The sequence below is a fragment of the Arachis duranensis genome, chromosome 7 (genome assembly GCF_000817695.3).
Source record: "Arachis duranensis cultivar V14167 chromosome 7, aradu.V14167.gnm2.J7QH, whole genome shotgun sequence".
Classification (NCBI taxonomy): Eukaryota; Viridiplantae; Streptophyta; class Magnoliopsida; order Fabales; family Fabaceae; genus Arachis; species Arachis duranensis.
In genome coordinates this window covers 41,241,780-41,260,067 of record NC_029778.3, presented here as the reverse complement: position 1 = coordinate 41,260,067, position 18,288 = coordinate 41,241,780, and positions in this window count along the sequence as shown.

The following is an 18,288-nucleotide window of genomic DNA, read 5'->3' as shown; positions in this document are numbered from 1 at the left end:
CCACTTGGTGTGTGCTTGGGCTGAGCATTGAAGCTTTCATGTGTAGAGACTTTTTCTGGAGTTAAACACTAGCTTTTGTGCCAGTTTGGGCGTTTAACTCCAATTTTTGTGCCAGTTCCGGCGTTAAACGTCGGGAATTCTGAAGCTGATTTGCAACGCCGGTTTGGGGCATCAAATCTTGGGTAAAGTATGAACTATTATACATTTCTGGAAAGCCCAGGATGTCTACTTTCCAACGCAATTGAGAGCGCGCTAATTGGGCTTCTGTAGCTCCAGAAATTCCACTTCGAGTGCAGGGAGATCAGAATCCAACAGCATCTGCAATCCTTTTTCAGCCTCTGAATCAGATTTTTGCTCAGGTCCCTCAATTTCAGCCAGAAATTACCTGAAATCACAGAAAAACACACAAACTCATAGTAAAGCCCAGAAAAGTGAATTTTAAATAAAAAAACTAATGAAAACATACTAAAAACTAACTAAAATGTACTAAAAACATACTAAAAATAGTGCCAAAAAGCGTATAAATTATCCGCTCATCACCAGCCTTTAGTGACTGGTTTGAGATCCCCTCTCTTGAGTTGAATTGGGACATTTTTTGTGTTGGTTACCCACTTGGCTCCAGGGATGCATATGTCCTCTAGAACTTGGTCCAAGCGCTTATCTTGATTCACAATTCTCCTGTTAAAGGATTCCAGGTCATCTTGTAGTTGAGGCAGCTTGAAGATCTCTCTTATGCTGTCATAGTGAAAGTAGATAATCCTTCCTCTGACCATAGTTCAAAAGGTATAGAAGGCAGTTCCAAACACTCTCTGTTTATCTGTTTGCCACAGATTTGAGTAGAATTCCTGAACCATATTTCTCCCTACCTTTGTCTCAGGATTATCTAGGATTTCCCAGCCTCTGTTTTGAATTTGCTCTTGGATCTCCGGATATTCATCTTCTTTCAGATCGAATTTAACTTCCAGGATCATTGATCTCAGACCCATTATTTTGTAATAATGGTCTGCATGTTCTTTGGTTAAGAACTTCTCTTGATTCCAAGGTGGTTTTGGAATATTCTCTTTCTTGCCTCTTAAGGTGGTTTGTTTTCTCTTAGAGCCCATGATCTTAGTGAGTCTTGGCTCAGTGATCATGAAAAGCACACCAAACTTAGAGGTTTGCTTGTCCTCAAGCAAAAGAAAGGAAATGAGAGGAAGAGAGGGAGAGACAATTTCGAATGGTGGAAGAAGGGGGATGGCCGAATGGGAATTTAAAGGGGAGAGGGGTGGGTTTGAAAATTTTGAAAAGGATATGATAGAAGATATGATTTGTAAAAAGATAATTATGATATGGAAAAGATGTATTTTAAAACTAAGAAGATAAAAAAAATCTGAGTTGGGAACAAGAACCCCCTTCCCTCCATGTTCCTGGCGTTAAACGCCCATGAGTAGCATGTTTTGGGCATTTAACGCCCAATTGCTGCCTATTTTGGGTGTTTAAACGCCCAGCCAAGTATCCTGGCTGGCGTTTAAACGCTAGTTTGCCTTCCTTACTGGGTGTTTAAACGCCCAACCAGGTACCCAGGTTGGTGTTTAAACGCCAGTTTTCCTTCCTTACTTGGCGTTTAAACGCCTAACCAGGTACCCTGACTGGCGTTTAAACGCCAGAATTCCTTTGTCACTGGGCATTTTTCTAAACGCCCAGGATGCTGCAGGTCTGGCGTTAAATGCCCAGAATGGAACCCATTCTGGCGTTTAACGCCCAAAAATGCTCGTTACTTGCTGGTGCAGGAAATTGTAAATCACACTTTTTACAATTCGTACCACTAACCGGCAAGTGCACTGGGTCATCCAAGTAATACCTTACGTGAGTAAGGGTCGATCCCATAGAGATTGTTGGCTTGAAGCAAGCTATGGTTATCTTGTAACTCTTAGTCAGGATAACAATTATAATTATCAGTTGACTTGCAAATGAACAAGAGAGCATGGATTAAATAATACTTATTATGCAGTAATGGAGAATATGTTGGAGTTTTGGAGATGCTTTGTCTTTCGAATCTCTGCTTTCCCCCTGTCTTCTTCTTCACGCACACAAGGTTCCTCCTATGGCAAGCTGTGTGTTGGTGGATCACCGTTGTCAATGGCTACCATCTGTCCTCTCAGTGAAAATGGTCCAGGTGCGCTGTCACCACATGGCTAATCATCTGTCGGTTCTTACTCATGCTAGATTAGGATCCATTGATCCTTTTGTGTCTGTTACTATGCGCAACCCTTGTGAGTTTGAAGCTCGTCACAGTCATTCAATCCTTGAATCCTACTCAGAATACCGCAGATAAGGTTTAGACTTTATGAATTCTCAAGAATGCTGCCAATGGATTCTAACTTATACCACGAAGATTCTGATTAAGGAATCCAAGAGATACTCATTCAATCGAAGGTAGAACGGAGGTGGTTGTCAGGCACATGTTCATAGATTGAGAATAGTGATGAGTATCACGGATCATCACATTCATCATATTGAAGTGCGAATGAACATCTTAGATAGGAACAAGCGTGTTTGAATAGAAAACAGAAATAATTGCATTAATTCATCGAGACGCTGCAGAGCTCCTCACCCCCAATAATGGAGTCTAGAGAATCATGCCGTCAAAGAGAACAAAGTTCAGATCTAAAATGTCATGAGATATAAAATAAGTCTCTAAAAGTTATTTAAATACTAAACTAGTAACCTAGGTTTACAGAAAATGAGTTAACTAAGATAGATAGTGTAGAAATCCACTTCTGGGGCCCACTTGGTGTGTGCTGGGGCTGAGACTTGAGATTCTCACGTGCCTGGGCTATTTCTGGAGTTAAACGTCAGGTTGTGACCTGTTTTGGGCGTTTAACTCCAACTGGTAACCTGTTTCTAGCGTTTAACGCCAGAATGGAACATGGAACTGGCGTTAAATGCCAGTTTACGTCATTTATCTTCGGGAAAAGTATAGACTATTATATATTTCTAGAAAGCCCTGGATGTCTACTTTCCAACCCAATTAAGAGCACGCCAATTAAACTCTTGTAGCTCCAAAAAATCCATTCTGAGTGCAGGGAGGTCAGAATCCAACAGCATCAGCAGTCCTTTTTCAGCCTGAATAAGATTTTTGCTCAGCTCCCTCAATTTCAGCCAGAAAATACCTGAAATCACAAAAAAACACACAAACTCATAGTAAAGTCCAAAAATATGAATTTTGCCTAAAAACATAAAAATATACTAAAAACTAACTAAAACATACTAAAAACTACATGAAATTACCCCCAAAAAGCGTATAAAATATCCGCTCATCACAACACCAAACTTAAACTGTTGCTTGTCCCCAAGCAACTAGATAAATAAAATAGGATAAAAAGAAATCAAGAAGCAATAATATCTCAGAGTTTCAAGTGAAGTTCAGATTCTAATTAGATGAGTGGGGCTAGTAGCTTTTTGCTTCCGAACAGTTTTGGCATCTCACTTTATCCTTTGAAATTTAGAATGATTGGCATCTATAGGAACTCAAAATTCAGATAGTATTATTGATTATCCTAGTTTAGTATGTTGATTATTGAACATAGCTACTTTATGAGTCTTGGCCGTGGCCCTAAGCACTTTGTTTTCCAGTATTACCACCGGATACATAAATGTCACAGACACATAACTGGGTGAACCTTTTCAGAATGTGACTTAGCTTTGGTAAAGTCCCCAATTAGAGGTGTCCAGAGTTCTTAAGCACACTCTTTTGCTTTGGATTACGACTTTAACCACTCAGTATCAAGCTTTTCACTTGGACCTGCATGCCACAAGCACATGGTTAGGGACAGCTTGATTTAGCCGCTTAGGCCTGGATTTATTTCCTTGGGCCCTCCTATCCATTGATGCTCAAAGCCTTGGATCCTTTTCACCCTTGTCTTTTGGTTTAAAGGGCTATTGGCTTTTTCTACTGCTCCTTCTCTTTTTTTTTCACTGCTTTTTCTTGCTTCAAGAATCAATTTCATGATTTTTCAGATCAACAATAATATTTCTCTTGTTCATCATTCTTTCAAGAGCCAACAATTTTAACATTCATAAAATTCAATATAAAAAATATGCACTATTTAAGCATTCATTCAGAAGACAAAAAGTATTGCCACCACATATAAATAATTAGAATTTTTCTTATTAAAAACTCAAAAAAATATTGCCTCCTTATTCTAAAATCTGCTATTTTATTTATGTTTGATAATGATGAGAAAAATAAATTATAGCTTAATTGGAGATAAAATCAAAATAGATATACTAATTACTACTACTTATATATAACTTCTACAGTAAATTCCTAATAAGAACAATTATCACAGAGTTAAGGCTAAGATTAGGACTCAACAACCTTTATTTTGGGAGGTGGATGCTCCCTTAGTCTGTGGAGTGCGAGGTCCTTCAAGAGACAGCTTCTGACACTTCAGTTCCCTCAGTTCACACCTTTGCTCATCTTTTTCCCCAAGCAGTTTGCAAAGTATGCTATTTTGATTTTTCTGTTCTTCCTTTAGTTGGTCCATAGCTTCTTGCAACTTGGTAACAGATGCTTCAAGACGCTTCCAGTATTCAAATTGAGGGATTTCCGGGAGGAACTCCTGTGCTTTCCTCTTGATGGGGTCATCCTGCACTTGTTGTCCTTCCGTTGACTTTTTGGTGATTGGTTGCTCAACTGAGATATACTCATTTACTCCTATCTTTACCCAGCATCTTTACATAGCATAGAGATTAAGCTTGGATAAGCCAATTTGGCATTTTTGGAGTTCTTGTTTGCAATTGTGTAAAGTTTACAAGGGATCAGCTGATGAACTTCCACTTCTTTTCCCAACATAATACAATGGATCATTACTGCTCTTTTGATGGTGATTTCAGAGGGTTGCTAGTGGGCAGTATAGAACGCCCAATGAAGTCCAGCCAGCCTCTGGCGACTGGTTTGAGATCTTCTATCTTGAGTTGGTTTGGGACTCCTTTTGTGTTGGTTGTCCACTTGGTTCCAGGGAGGCATATCTCCTCTAAGATTTTGTCCAAGCCCTTATTTGTTCTCATCATTCTCTTATTAAAGGAGTCTGGGTCGTCTTGTAGTTGAGGCAGCTTGAAGATCTCTCTTATTTTGTCGGGGTGGAGGTGAACAATCTTCTGTCTGACCAGAGTTCGATAGTCATAGAATGCGGTTCCAGCTATTCTCTGCCTGTCTATTTGCCACAGATTAGAATAGAATTCCTGAACCATATTTCTTCCCACCTTTGTTTCAGGATTAGCTATGATTTCCCAGCTCCTGTTTCGAATTTGCTCTTGGATCTCTGGATATTCGTCTTCTTTTAGATCGAATTTAACTTCTGAGATCACTGACCTTAGACCCATTATTTTGTAGTAATGGTCTGAATGTTCTTTGGTTAAGAACTTCCCTTGATTTCAAAGTGGTTTTGGAATGTTCTCTTTCTTGCCTCTTGGAACGGTCTATTTTCCCTTAGGAGCCATGATCTTAGTGGGTATTGGTTTAGTGATCACGAATAAACACACCAAACTTAGAGGTTTGCTTGTCCTCAAGCAAAAAGAAAGGAAAGGAGAGGGATAGATGGAGAGCCAAGTTTGAATTTGTGGAGGAGATGAGGGAGCCAAACGTGGATTTAAAGGGAGGGGGTGGGTTTTCGAAAATTTTGAAGAAGATATGATAGAAGATATGATTTGTAAAAGATGAGTATGATAGAAAAATGATGCAATTTAAAATTGAAAAGATATATTTGAAAAAGATAAATCTAAATTTCGAAAAGAAGATATGATGAGTTTAAAAAGATTTTAGAAGAATTTAAAAAGATTTAAAAAGAATTCAAAAAGATAATTGAGTTTTGAAAAAGATTTGAAAAGAAGTTGAAGAGGATTTAAAAAAAAGATTTATGTTTAGAATTAAGATACATTTGATATGTTTGAAAAGGGATTTGAAAAATTAGGATTTGTAATATGTTTATGCAAGAAATTCTGGATGGAAACATGAAAATTTGAAAAAAATCAAGTTGGAAACAAAAACTTCATCCCTTCCACAATCCTGGCGTTAATCGCCCAACTGCTGCATGTTTTGGGCGTTTAACGCCCAATTGGTGCTTGGTCTGGGCGTTTAACGCCCAGCTGTTGCTTCTAGCTGGCGTTAAGCACCAGAAACTCCTTTATCACTGGGCATTTTTTTGAACGCCCAGGATGCTGTAAATCTGGCGTTAAATGCCTAGAAGTTGCTTCTTTCTGGCGTTTAATGCCCAGATGACTATCTCTACTGGCGTTAAACACCTAGTAAATGCTTCTTTTGGGCGTTTAACACCCAAAATAGCTTTTACTGGCTTTTTCGCACCAGTGAGCTTCTTTTTGCTGTGTTATCCTCTGAATCCTTCTGTAACTCTATGAACTCATGCAATTGCTATTTTACCTTGAAGATAATTAATATGAACCTGTAAAATTCAATTAATTAACAAATAAGCTTTATTAATGGCTGGGTTGCATCCCCGCAAGCGCTTCTTTATTGTCTTTAGCTGGACTATTACTAAGCTTTAATCAAGTCTCAGTTTTGAGCATTCTTGCTCAAAATTTCTTTCAAGATAATGTTTGACTCTCTCTCCATTAACAATGAACTTTTTGTTAGAATCATTATCCTGAAGCTCTACGTATCCATATGGTGACACACCTGTAATCACATATGGTCCTCTCCACCAGGATTTCAATTTCTCGGGGAATAATCTGAGCCTAGAATTAAACAACAGAACTTTCTGCCATGGCTCAAAGACTCTGGATGATAGCTTCTTATCATGCCATCTTTTTGCTTTCTCTTTGTAAATTTTTGTATTTTCGAAATCATTGAGTCTGAATTCCTCTAGCTCATTTAACTGGAGCAATCATTTTTCTCCAGCTAACTTGACATCAAGGTTTAAGAATCTGGTTGCCCAGTAGGCCTTATGTTCCAGTTCCACTGGCAAGTGACAGGCCTTTTCATACACAAGCTGATATGGAGAGGTTGACGTTAGGATTTTTGCTAGTAAAGAATTTGTAAAAATATAGTCGCGTTGTAAGTATAGATTCTAAACCAACAGAAAATCCCTTCGTACAAACGTTTTGGTTGTCACAAGTGACAAACCCCTAAATAAATTGATAACCGAAGTATTTAAACCTCGGGTCGTCTTCTCAAGGAATTGCAGGGAGATATGTTCTTATTATTGGTTATGAAGATTGTAAATCGGAGTTTTAAAGATGAGGAACAAGTAATTTAAATGGCAGGTAAAATAAATAAATGACTGTAAAATAAACTTTTGGCAAGGTATGAGAAATTGGAAGTTCTATCCTAGTTATCCTTATCAACGATGATGAAAATTGAATCTTAATTCCACTTAGTTAACCTTTGCTAGTGCAAGGGAAGGTCAAGTGACTAATTAGTTTGATCTTCAAATCCTAGTTAATTCCTAGAAAAAGATTGAGATTATAGAAGTTCAAGCTAATTAGCAAAGATAGTGATTATCAATCACGTTGAGTCTAATAACTCCTGAGTTACTGATTTCTTAACCAAGACCAAAAGGAGAAAAGTAAATCTACTGGAATGAAAATGTCTTCGGATTGGGAGCAACAGTAATAATAAACTGAAATACCTCAAAATCATGAATTGATAAAGATATCAAATGTAACATGGGCAGTTATAGCCAAATAAAGAAGTTGAGTTGAACATAGAAATCCATAAACTAAATTGAGAAAACAAATAAAAGGAACATTGAACCTGTAATTGAAGAAGATGAAAATATTCCTAATTTCTAAAAATCCTAATCCTAATACCTAACAGAGAGGAGGAACCTCCCTCACTAAAAACTACATCTAAACTATGAAAAGTGTGAATTATGAATGAATTATTCCTTCTGCTCCACTCCCAGCCTCTAATCTATGTTTTCTGGGCCGGGAACTGGGTCAAAAACAGCCCAGAAATCACTCTCAGTGCTTTCTGGTCCGTATAGGTCACGGCAAAGTGACGTGGAGGCGTCATCCACGCGTTTGCATGGAATGAGATTCGCAGATGCGACACATCCGCGTGGAGTGCGCGTTCGCGTCACCTATCTATAGGGCCACTATGGCAAATTATATATCAATCGAAGCCCCGGACGTTATCTTTCCAACACAACTAGAACCATCTCATTTGGACATCTGTAGCTCAAGTTATGACCATTTGAGTGCAAAGAGGTCAGGCTGGACAGCTTAGCAATTTCTTCAACTTCTTGTATTCCTTCCACTTTTGCATGCTTCCTTTCCATCCTCTAAGCCATTCTTGCCCTGTAGTCCCTGAAATCACTTAACACACATATCAAGGCATCGAATGATAATAAGAGAGGATTTAAATAAAGGAAAATAAAAGCCAAAGAAGCATGTTTTCAGTCAGAGCACAAAATCAGGAAGGAGAATGTAAAACCATGCAAATCATATGAATAAGTGGGTAAAGAGTTGATAAAAACCACTCAATTGAGCACAAGATAAACCATAAAATAGTGGTTTATCAACCTCCCCACACTTAAATATTAGCATGTCCTCATGCTAAGCTCAAGAGAAGCTATAAAGGAGTGAAGAGAAATGATAGAGAGTATGCAATGCAACCTATCTATGCAGATGCAACTACATGCAAAATGTTTCAACCTACTTGGTTAAAAGTAAACAAGTTTTTCAAGACAAATATGAATCAAATTCCACTAATTCAAATTACACAATAAAAGAAAAGTAAACTTGTAAGAAGATAGCTCATGAAAGTAGGAAACATAGAATCAAGCACTGAACCCTCACTGGTAGTGTATATCACTCTAATCTCTCAAGTGTCTAGGGTCAATCACTCTATTCTTCCCTAATCATACTTTCTAAACTTTGTCCTTCATCTAACCAATCAACAAATATTTAGCATACCCATGCACACATCATGAGGTCTTTTCAAGGTTGTAATGGGACCAAGGCAAGGGTGAGGATATATGTATGGCTAAGTGAGCTATAAATTGAATCTTTGTGTAACCTGAGCTATCACTTAACATACATACATTCTATATAATTTCTAAAATCATGCCTAGCTACCCATAATTCCCACTTTTATCTCACATACTCATGTGTCAACTTTTCTTTTGATTTGTGTCACATATGCATTGATCTTTTATTAACTTAACGTTGGGGTAATTTTGTCCCCTTATTTATTTATTTATATTATATTTTTTTCTTTTCTTTTTTTTATAGAGACATAAAAGCTAAAATAATATATCAATGCATATGGAATTTTTTAATTTTCTATTTTACATGAGTAGATACCCAAATTTCCCAATATTCAGAATTAGAAACATGATACATTCCCTTATTAACCCACAATTTCCCCACACTTAGTTGATGCACAACCTCTATCTTAAGCTAACCAAAGATTCAATTGGGATATTTAATTTATTTTTCTTCTTAAGGCTAGTGACGTGGTTATAGAACAGAAGGGGATTAAAAAGCTCAAAGTGGCTAACAAGGGTGACATAAAAGGGTAGGCTTATTTGGGATAAGTGAGCAAAAATAAGTAATGGCCTTAATCATATGCAAGTATGTAAACACACTAAATATTGGACATATAGATTGGAACAAAATAAAGATTACAATCATAGAGAAGAAAACACACAAGAATAAAAATTTATGGTTAAATAATGTAACCATATAAATAAGCTCAAACCTCACAGGTTGTGTGTTCTTTGGCTCAAAAACCATGTTCCAAATACAACTTCAAACAAATTTAACACATAGAAAATTTTAAATTTTTTTTAATTTAAATTAGTGAAAATTTTCAAAATAGGGTCTTTAAAAGAAACTTATTATTTTTCAACCAAGGAGTACTTAAATGCAAACAATCAACTACACATGCAATCTATTATGCAATGCAACAATGAACAAACAAAGAAAATAGAATATTTGTGTTGAGAAGAGAATAACTAACCCATGGAGATCGGTATTGACCTCCCCATACTTAAAGATTGCACCGTCCTTGGTGCATGCTAAGATGTGCAGGTGGACGGGCTGTTCCAACTGTCGCTTTTCTCCAAGGTTTGTGCAGATGGACTTGTTTGTCGCCCCATATAGAAGTTCTTTTCCTTTCCTTATTCGGTGGCCATCCTAAAAGAAGAGGAAAAAGAAGAAAAAGTAACCCAGAAATAAAAATAAGAAAATAAAAAAAAGTCTGGGTAGGTTAATGCCAAATAATGAGGGTCCCAATTACATGGTAGCTACAACATGCAAATGAGAAAATAATAGAAGCACATGGCATACCAATGGTGCAAAATTTGCAACAAAAGGGAAGAGAGTGCAAGACAATATAAATTCATGTCATTGAAAAATTAATACAAATATCATAAAGGATTAGCATTGACTTAAAAAATATTACCCAACAGCGTAAAACAAGTCACTGAGCACCAAAATAATACCAGAAAAGATACAACAGTTGAATAAGAGCATTTAACACCAATGGAAATAAGGAAAATAGAATGAGAGTGAAGAAGGATGAGAAGTTAAAGGGATGAAGAAAGAGAAAGGAAGAAGGGAGGAAAAAAGAAATAAGAAGGGAAAGAAAAGATTTAGATATGGGGAAGAAAGGATAAGATAATTAGCTGCTCTGGATAAGCTGTGTGCCGCTTGTGACGCGGACGCGTGAGCGACGCGTTCGCGCGGATAGCGTTTCTATGAAATGACGCAGACGCGTCATCCACGCAGTCGCGTGGATCGATTTGTGCCATAAGCGCGAGGGCAGCCTCACGGTCGCGCAACTCTCTGTTTAAAATTCATATTGCCAAATCTTTGAGTGACGCGATCGCGTCAACGCCTAAATTTGAAAACGGCGCGGATGCGTGGGGCACGCGTACGCGTGGCAAGGCTTGTGCTTCTAGCAGGAGTCCAGCCCAATTCTAGCTCAACTTTTGGCTATACACCCTTTTTACGTCGATTTTGAGGCACGCGTTCGCGTGTGTGACACAGATGTGTGGGAGGCATTTTTTCCACATGACACAGATGCGTCATCGACGCGGTCGCGTGGACCAATTTGTGCCAAAGGCATGCCTCTAGCCGCGCTTTCGCGTGACTCTCTGTTCACGTTATTTTCTTCCTAACGCACATATGACGCGGATGCGTCATCGACGTAGTCGCATCGCGTGCGATTTTTTTATGCAGTATGCAGAATGCAAAATGCAATGATTGTCATGTGAAAATTCCATGTTCAAACAAAATTCAAAAACAAAGTAGAATGGAGAAAGAACGATCATACCATGGTGGGTTATCTCCCACCTAGCACTTTTAGTTAAAGTCTTTAAGTTGAACATTTGATGAGCTTCCTGTCATGGTGGCTTATGCTTGTACTGATCCAGGAATCTCCACCAATATTTGGAATTCCAACAGCCTCCAGGGTCCCAAACGAGGCATGTAAAGCCCTTAGGTGAGTTCAAACAGGCTTCAAGGCTACCGGGGTGTTGAATGTCAGAACAGACTCCAGGATCCCAAACTTTTCTTCTACACCCGTCTTTGTCTTGATCTACATCTTTCCAGCCGGGTGGTGAGTAGTCTGAATTCGCATTGCAGTGACCCAACAGCTTCCGAGATCCTTTCAATTGAGCTTGACACCAATCCTTGCACCTTAAATTGAAGTGCAAAGCCTCATTGAATCTTGTACACCAACTCTGAGTGCGAGTCATTTCCCTTTTACTCTCAAAGCCGCAAAGAGCTCTAAGCTGGCCATCTGTTTCAAGTAAACCATATTCAAGTGGAAAAGTAAAGATAAAAGCTAAGGGTTTTACCAACTTGAGGTTTGTATTGGGTGGTAGTGGCCTTGGGATAGGTGTTTCCAGTGGTTCTGCAAGCTCTACTCCCTTGTGGTCTTCTGTGAATTCCTCCACTTCTTTGCAAACTTTTTTCCATTCCAGTCATGTCTTGGTCAAAGTCTTCCATATCTTCCTCATCACTTGAGTCAATTAGGAGGTTGAGAAAAGTCGACCTCTGCATCATCTTCATATTCACTTGGGGAAGATTCTTCTGTCTCAAAGAATTCACTTGCGGATGCAAGTTCATTACTAGGAGGACTTGACTGGTGACTATCATCATCAAGAAAACATGCGTCTTGGGTTACTCCGTCCAGTTCTTCATAAGATACTTGCATTAGAGGCTGTGCACTATCCTCCTTAGCATCAATTGTAACGTCTTCGACGGAATTCTCCACAACTCTGGATTCCTGCGGAGGTTCAGCATCTCCTAAATCTTCAACCAACTCTTTTTCTTCTACAATGACAGCGTCCTCTGCTTGTTCCAGTACGAAGTTATGCTGTATGCTATCCACTAGAGTTTCTAGCGTCTTCTTTGTGCTGCGTTCTTTATTGGATTCTCCACATGAAGCCATGGGAGTCTGTTGAGGGGCTGAATGTCTGGAAGATAATTGATTTATTGCTTGCTCCAGTTGATGAAGGGTTGCATTAAATTGGTTTACTAATTCTTCGAAGAGAACCTGTGATTCTTGGCTTGATGGATATGGACATGGTGCATAGGGGGTGGTGGTTCTTGGGAGTAATTGGATTGGCGCTGGGGTGGATAAGGATCATATGGTGGCGAATGATGAAAAGAAGCTTGTGAGTATGGTGGGTTAAGGTTATGTTGAAAGGATGGTCTCTGAGCATAGGTGGGGCTTGTTGGTAGCTACAAGGTGGTCTACCAAATCTATCAGTTGGGTATGCATTGTAGAATGGTCTCTGTCCATGATATCTAGGAGGGTGTTGTTGCCTAAAAGGGTGATCAGATCCTCTTGGCTCCATCCATCTTTGATTGCTTAGACCGTGATGCATAGTCCTGTTATGGCTTCCATTCCTTTCAACAAAATTAGAACCAAACTCAAAGCGAGAGGGGTGAGAATTCATAGTAGTTATCAGATTTTTGCTGGTAAAGAATTTTACAAAAATATAGTCGCGTTGTGAGTATAGATTCTAAACCAACGGAAAATTCCTTCGTACAAACGTTTTTGTTGTCACAAGTAACAAACCCCTAAATAAATTGATAACCGAAGTATTTAAACCTCGGGTCGTCTTCTCAAAGAATTGCAGGGAGATATGTTCTTATTATTGGTTATGAAGATTGTAAATTGGGGTTTTAAAGATGAGGAACAAGTAATTTAAATGGCAGGTAAAATAAATAAATGACTGTAAAATAAACTTTTGGCAAGGTATGAGAAATTGGAAGTCCTATCCTAGTTATCCTTATCAATGATGATGAAAATTGAATCTTAATTTCACTTAGTTAAACTTTGCTAGTGCAAGGGAAGGTCAAGTGACTAATTAGTTTGATCTTCAAATCCTAGTTAATTCCTAGAAAAAGATTGGGATTATAGAAGTTCAAGCTAATTAGCAAAGATAGCGATTATTAATCACGTTGAGTCTAATAACTCCTGAGTTACTGATTTCTTAACCAAGACCAAAAGGAGAAAAGTAAATCTACTGGAATAAAAATGTCTTCAGATTGGGAGCAATAGTAACATAAATAAAAGAAAGTAATAATAAACTGAAATACCTCAAAATCATGAATTGATAAAGATATCAAATGTAACATGGGCAGTTATAGCCAAATAAAGAAGTTGAGTTGAACATAGAAATCCATAAACTAAATTGAGAAAACAAATAAAAGGAACATTGAACCTGTAATTGAAGAAGATGAAAATATTCCTAATTTCTAAAAATTCTAATCCTAATACCTAAGAGAGAGGAGGGAACCTCCCTCACTAAAAACTACATCTAAACTATGAAAAGTGTGAATTATGAATGAATTATTCCTTCTGCTCCACTCCCAGCCTCTAATCTGTGTTTTCTGGGCCGAGAACTGGGTCAAAAACAGCCCAGAAATCACTCCCAATACTTTCTGGTCCGTACAGGTCGCGTTTGCGTCATCCACGCGTTTGCGTGGAATGAGATTCGCAAATGCGACGTGTCCGCGTGAAGCGCATGTTCGCGTCACCTATCTGTACGTCCACTATGAAAAATTATATATCAAATCGAAGCCCCGGACGTTAGCTTTCCAACACAACTGAAACCATCTCTTTTGGACCTCTGTAGCTCAAGTTATGACTATTTGAGTGCGAAGGGGTCAGGCTGGATAGCTTAGCAATTTCTTCAACTTCTTGTATTCGTTCCACTTTTGCATGCTTCCTTTCCATCCTCTAAGCTATTCTTGCCCTGTAATCCCTAAAATCACTTAACACACATATCAAGGCATCGAATGATAATAAGAGAGGATTTAAATAAAAGAAAATAAAAGCCAAAGAAGCATGTTTTCAGTTATAGCACAAAATCAGGAAGGAGAATGTAAAACCATGCAAATCATATGAATAAGTGGGTAAAGAGTTGATAAAAACCACTCAATTGAGCACAAGATAAACCATAAAATAGTGGTTTATCAGAGGTCCCTATAGGAGTCTTGAATGCTGTTCTGTATGCCCACAGAACATCATCCAAGCTTCTTGTCCAATCCCTTCTACGGTTAATCACAGTCCGTTTCAGGATTCTTTTAAGTTCTCTATTAGAGATTTCAGCTTACCCATTTGTCTGTGGATGATATGGAGTTGCCACCCTGTGGCTAACTCCATATCGAACCTTAGCAGAGTAAAGCTGTTTATTGAGAAATGAGCGCCCCCATCACTGATTAGTACTCTAGGGATACCAAATCTGCTGAAGATATGTTTCTGGAGGAATTTCAGCATTGTCTTAGTATCATTAGTGGGTGTTGCAATAGCTTCCACCCATTTGGATGCATAATCCACTGCCACCAGAATATAAGTGTTTGAGTATGATGGTGGGAGAGGCCCCATGAAGTCAATACCCCATACATTAAACAACTCAATCTCCAAGATCCCTTGTTGAGGCATGGCATAACTGTGAGGTAGATTGCCAGATCTTTGGCAATTGTCACAATTATGTACAAACTCTCGAGAGTCTTTATAGAGAGTAGGTCAATAGAAGCCACATTAGAGGACTCTTGTGGCTGTTCGCTCACTTCCAAAATATCTTCCATATTGTGATCCATGGCAATGCCAGAGGATCTTCTGTGCTTCTTCTTTAGGCACACATCTACGGATTACTCCGTCTGCACATCTCTTGAAGAGATATGGTTCATCCCAAAGATAGTACTATGCATCCATGATCAATTTCTTTAATTGCTGCCTACTATACTCTTTGGGTATGAATCTCACAGCCTTGTAGCTTGTAATGTCTGCAAACCATGGTACTTCCTGGATGGCAAAGAGTTGCTCATCTGGAAAGTTTTTAGAGATCTCAGTAAGAGGGAGGGACGCCCCTTCTACTGGTTCTATTCGGGACAGGTGATCTGCTACTTGGTTCTCTGTCCCTTTTCTGTCTCTTATTTCTATATCAAACTCTTGTAGAAGCAACACCCATCTTATGAGTCTGGGTTTTGAATCCTGCTTTGTGAGTAGATATTTAAGAGTAGCATGGTCAGTGTACACAATCACTTTTGATCCTACTAAATAAGATCTGAACTTGTCAATGGCGTAAACCACTGCAAGTAACTCTTTTTCTGTGGTTCTGTGGTTCTTCCGTCCGTCATTTAAAACACGAATGGCATAATAAATGATGTGCAGAAGCTTGTCATGCCTTTGTCCCAACACTGCACCAACGGCATGGTCACTGGCATCACACATTAGTTCAAATGGTAATGTCCAGTCTAGTGCAGAGATGACTGGTGCTGTGACCAGCTTAGCTTTGAAAGTCTCAAACGCCTGCAGACACTCCTTATCAAAGATAAATGGCGTGTCAGCAACTAGCAGATTACTCAAAGGTTTGGCGATTTTTGAAAAATCTTTTATAAACCTTCTATAGAATCCTGCATGCCCAGAAAGCTTCTGATTGCCTTAACATTGGCAGGTGGTGGTAATTTTTCAATTACCTCTACCTTAGCTTGATCTACCTCTATTCCCTTGTTCGAAATTTTGTGCCCAAGGACAATTCCTTCAGTCACCATAAAGTGACATTTCTCCCAGTTTAAAACCAAGTTAGTCTCTTGGCACCTGTTTAGAACAAATGCTAGATGGTCAAGACAGGAGCTGAATGAGTCTCCAACTACTGAAAAGTCATCCATGAAGACTTCCAGAAATTTTTCTACCATATCAGAGAAAATAGATAGCATGCACCTTTGAAGGGTTGCAGGTGCATTGCACAGACCAAATGGCATCCTTTTGTATGTAAATACTCCGGATGGAAATGTGAATGCTGTTTTCTCTTGATCTTGGGGATCTACTACAATTTGATTATAACCTGAATATCCATCCAGGAAGCAGTAGTATTCATGACCTGCTAGTCTTTCTAGCATCTAGTCTATGAATGGTAAAGGAAAATGATCCTTTCTGGTAGCATTATTGAGCCTTCTATAATCAATACACATACGCCACCCTGTAACTGTTCTTGTAGGAACCAGTTCATTTTTTCACTATGAACCACTGTCATGCCACCCTTCTTAGGGATGACTTGGACAAGGCTTACCCAAGGGCTATCAAAAATAGGATAAATAATCCCAGCCTCTAGTGATTTAGTGACCTCCTTCTGCACCACTTCCTTCATGGTTGGATTCAGCCGCCTCTGTGGTTGAACCACTGGCTTGGCGTCATCCTCCAATAGGATCTTATGCATGCATCTGGCTGGGCTAATGCCCTTAAGATCACTGATGGACCACCCAAGAGCTGTCTTGTGTGTCCTTAGCACTTGAATTAGTGCTTTCTTTTCCTGTGGCTCTAATGGTTTGGGCTTGGGTTTAAGAGGTTTTTCCTCTTCTTGAGGAATTTTCAGAGGTTCTATTATTCTCTCTGGTTCCTCCAGATCAGATTGAGCATCTTTAAAGATATCCTCTAGCTCTGATTCGAGACTCTCAGTCATATTGACCTCTTTCACCAGAGAGTCAATAATATTAATGCTCATGCAGTCGTTTGGGGTGTCTGGATGCTGCACAGCTTTGACAACATTCAACTTAAACTCGTCCTCATTGACTCTCAGGGTTAATTCCCCTTCTTGGATGTCAATGAGGGTGCGTCCAGTTGCTAGGAAAGGTCTTCCTAGAATGAGAGTTGCACTCTTGTGCTCCTCCATTTCCAGCACTACAAAGTCAGTGGAAAAGGCAAATGACCCAAACTTGACAATCATGTCCTCAATTATGCCTGATGGGTATTTAATGGAGCCATCAGCAAGTTGAAGACAGATCCGAGTTGGTTTGATCTCTTTAGTCAAACCAAGCTTCCTGATAGTGGATGCAGGGATTAGGTTGATACTTGCCCCAAGATCACATAGAGCTGTCTTGGTGCAAATTCCCTCCAATGTGCATGGTATCATAAAGCTTCCAGGATCCTTAAGCTTCTCCGTTAAGCTTTTTAGAATGACTGCATTGCATTCCTCAGTGAGAAAAACGTTTTCAGTTTCTCTCCAATCCTTCTTATGGCTTAAAATTTCTTTCATGAACTTAGCATAAGAGGGTATTTGCTCAAGTGCCTCTACAAACAGAATCTTTATTTCAAGAGTCCTAAGATAGTCTGCAAAGCGGGCAAATTGCTTATTGGTGCACGAAATTGCAATCACACTTTTGCAATTCCGCACAACTAACCAGCAAGTGCACTGGGTCGTCCAAGTAATACCTTACGTGGGTAAGGGTCGATCCACGGAGATTGTTGGCTTGAAGCAAGCAATGGTTATCTTGTAACTCTTAATCAGGATATCAATAATTCTCAGGTTTAATTGCGAAAAGTAAAAGAACATGAAATAAATACTCGTTTTGCAGTAATGGAGAACAGGTTGAGGTTTTAGAGATGCTCTATCTTCTGAATCTCTGCTTTCCTACTGTCTTCTTCTTCATGCACGCAAGGCTCCTTCCATGGCAAGCTGTATGTAGGGTTTCACTGTTGTCAATGGCTACCTTCCATCCTCTCAGTGAAAATGTTCAACGCTCTCTGTCACAGTACGGCTAATCATCTGTCGGTTCTCAATCAGGTTGGAATAGAATCCAGTGATTCTTTTGCGTCTGTCACTAACGCCCAGCCCTCAGGAGTTTGAAGCTCGTCAGAGTCATTCAATCCTTGAATCCTACTCAGAATACCATAGACAAGGTTTAGACCTTCCGGATTCTCTTGAATGCCGCCATCAATTCTAGCTTATAACNAACAAGTGATATCTTAGAATAGAAGCAAGCGTGATTAAATGAAAAACAATAGTAATTGTATTAATCCATCAAGACACAGCAGAGCTCCTC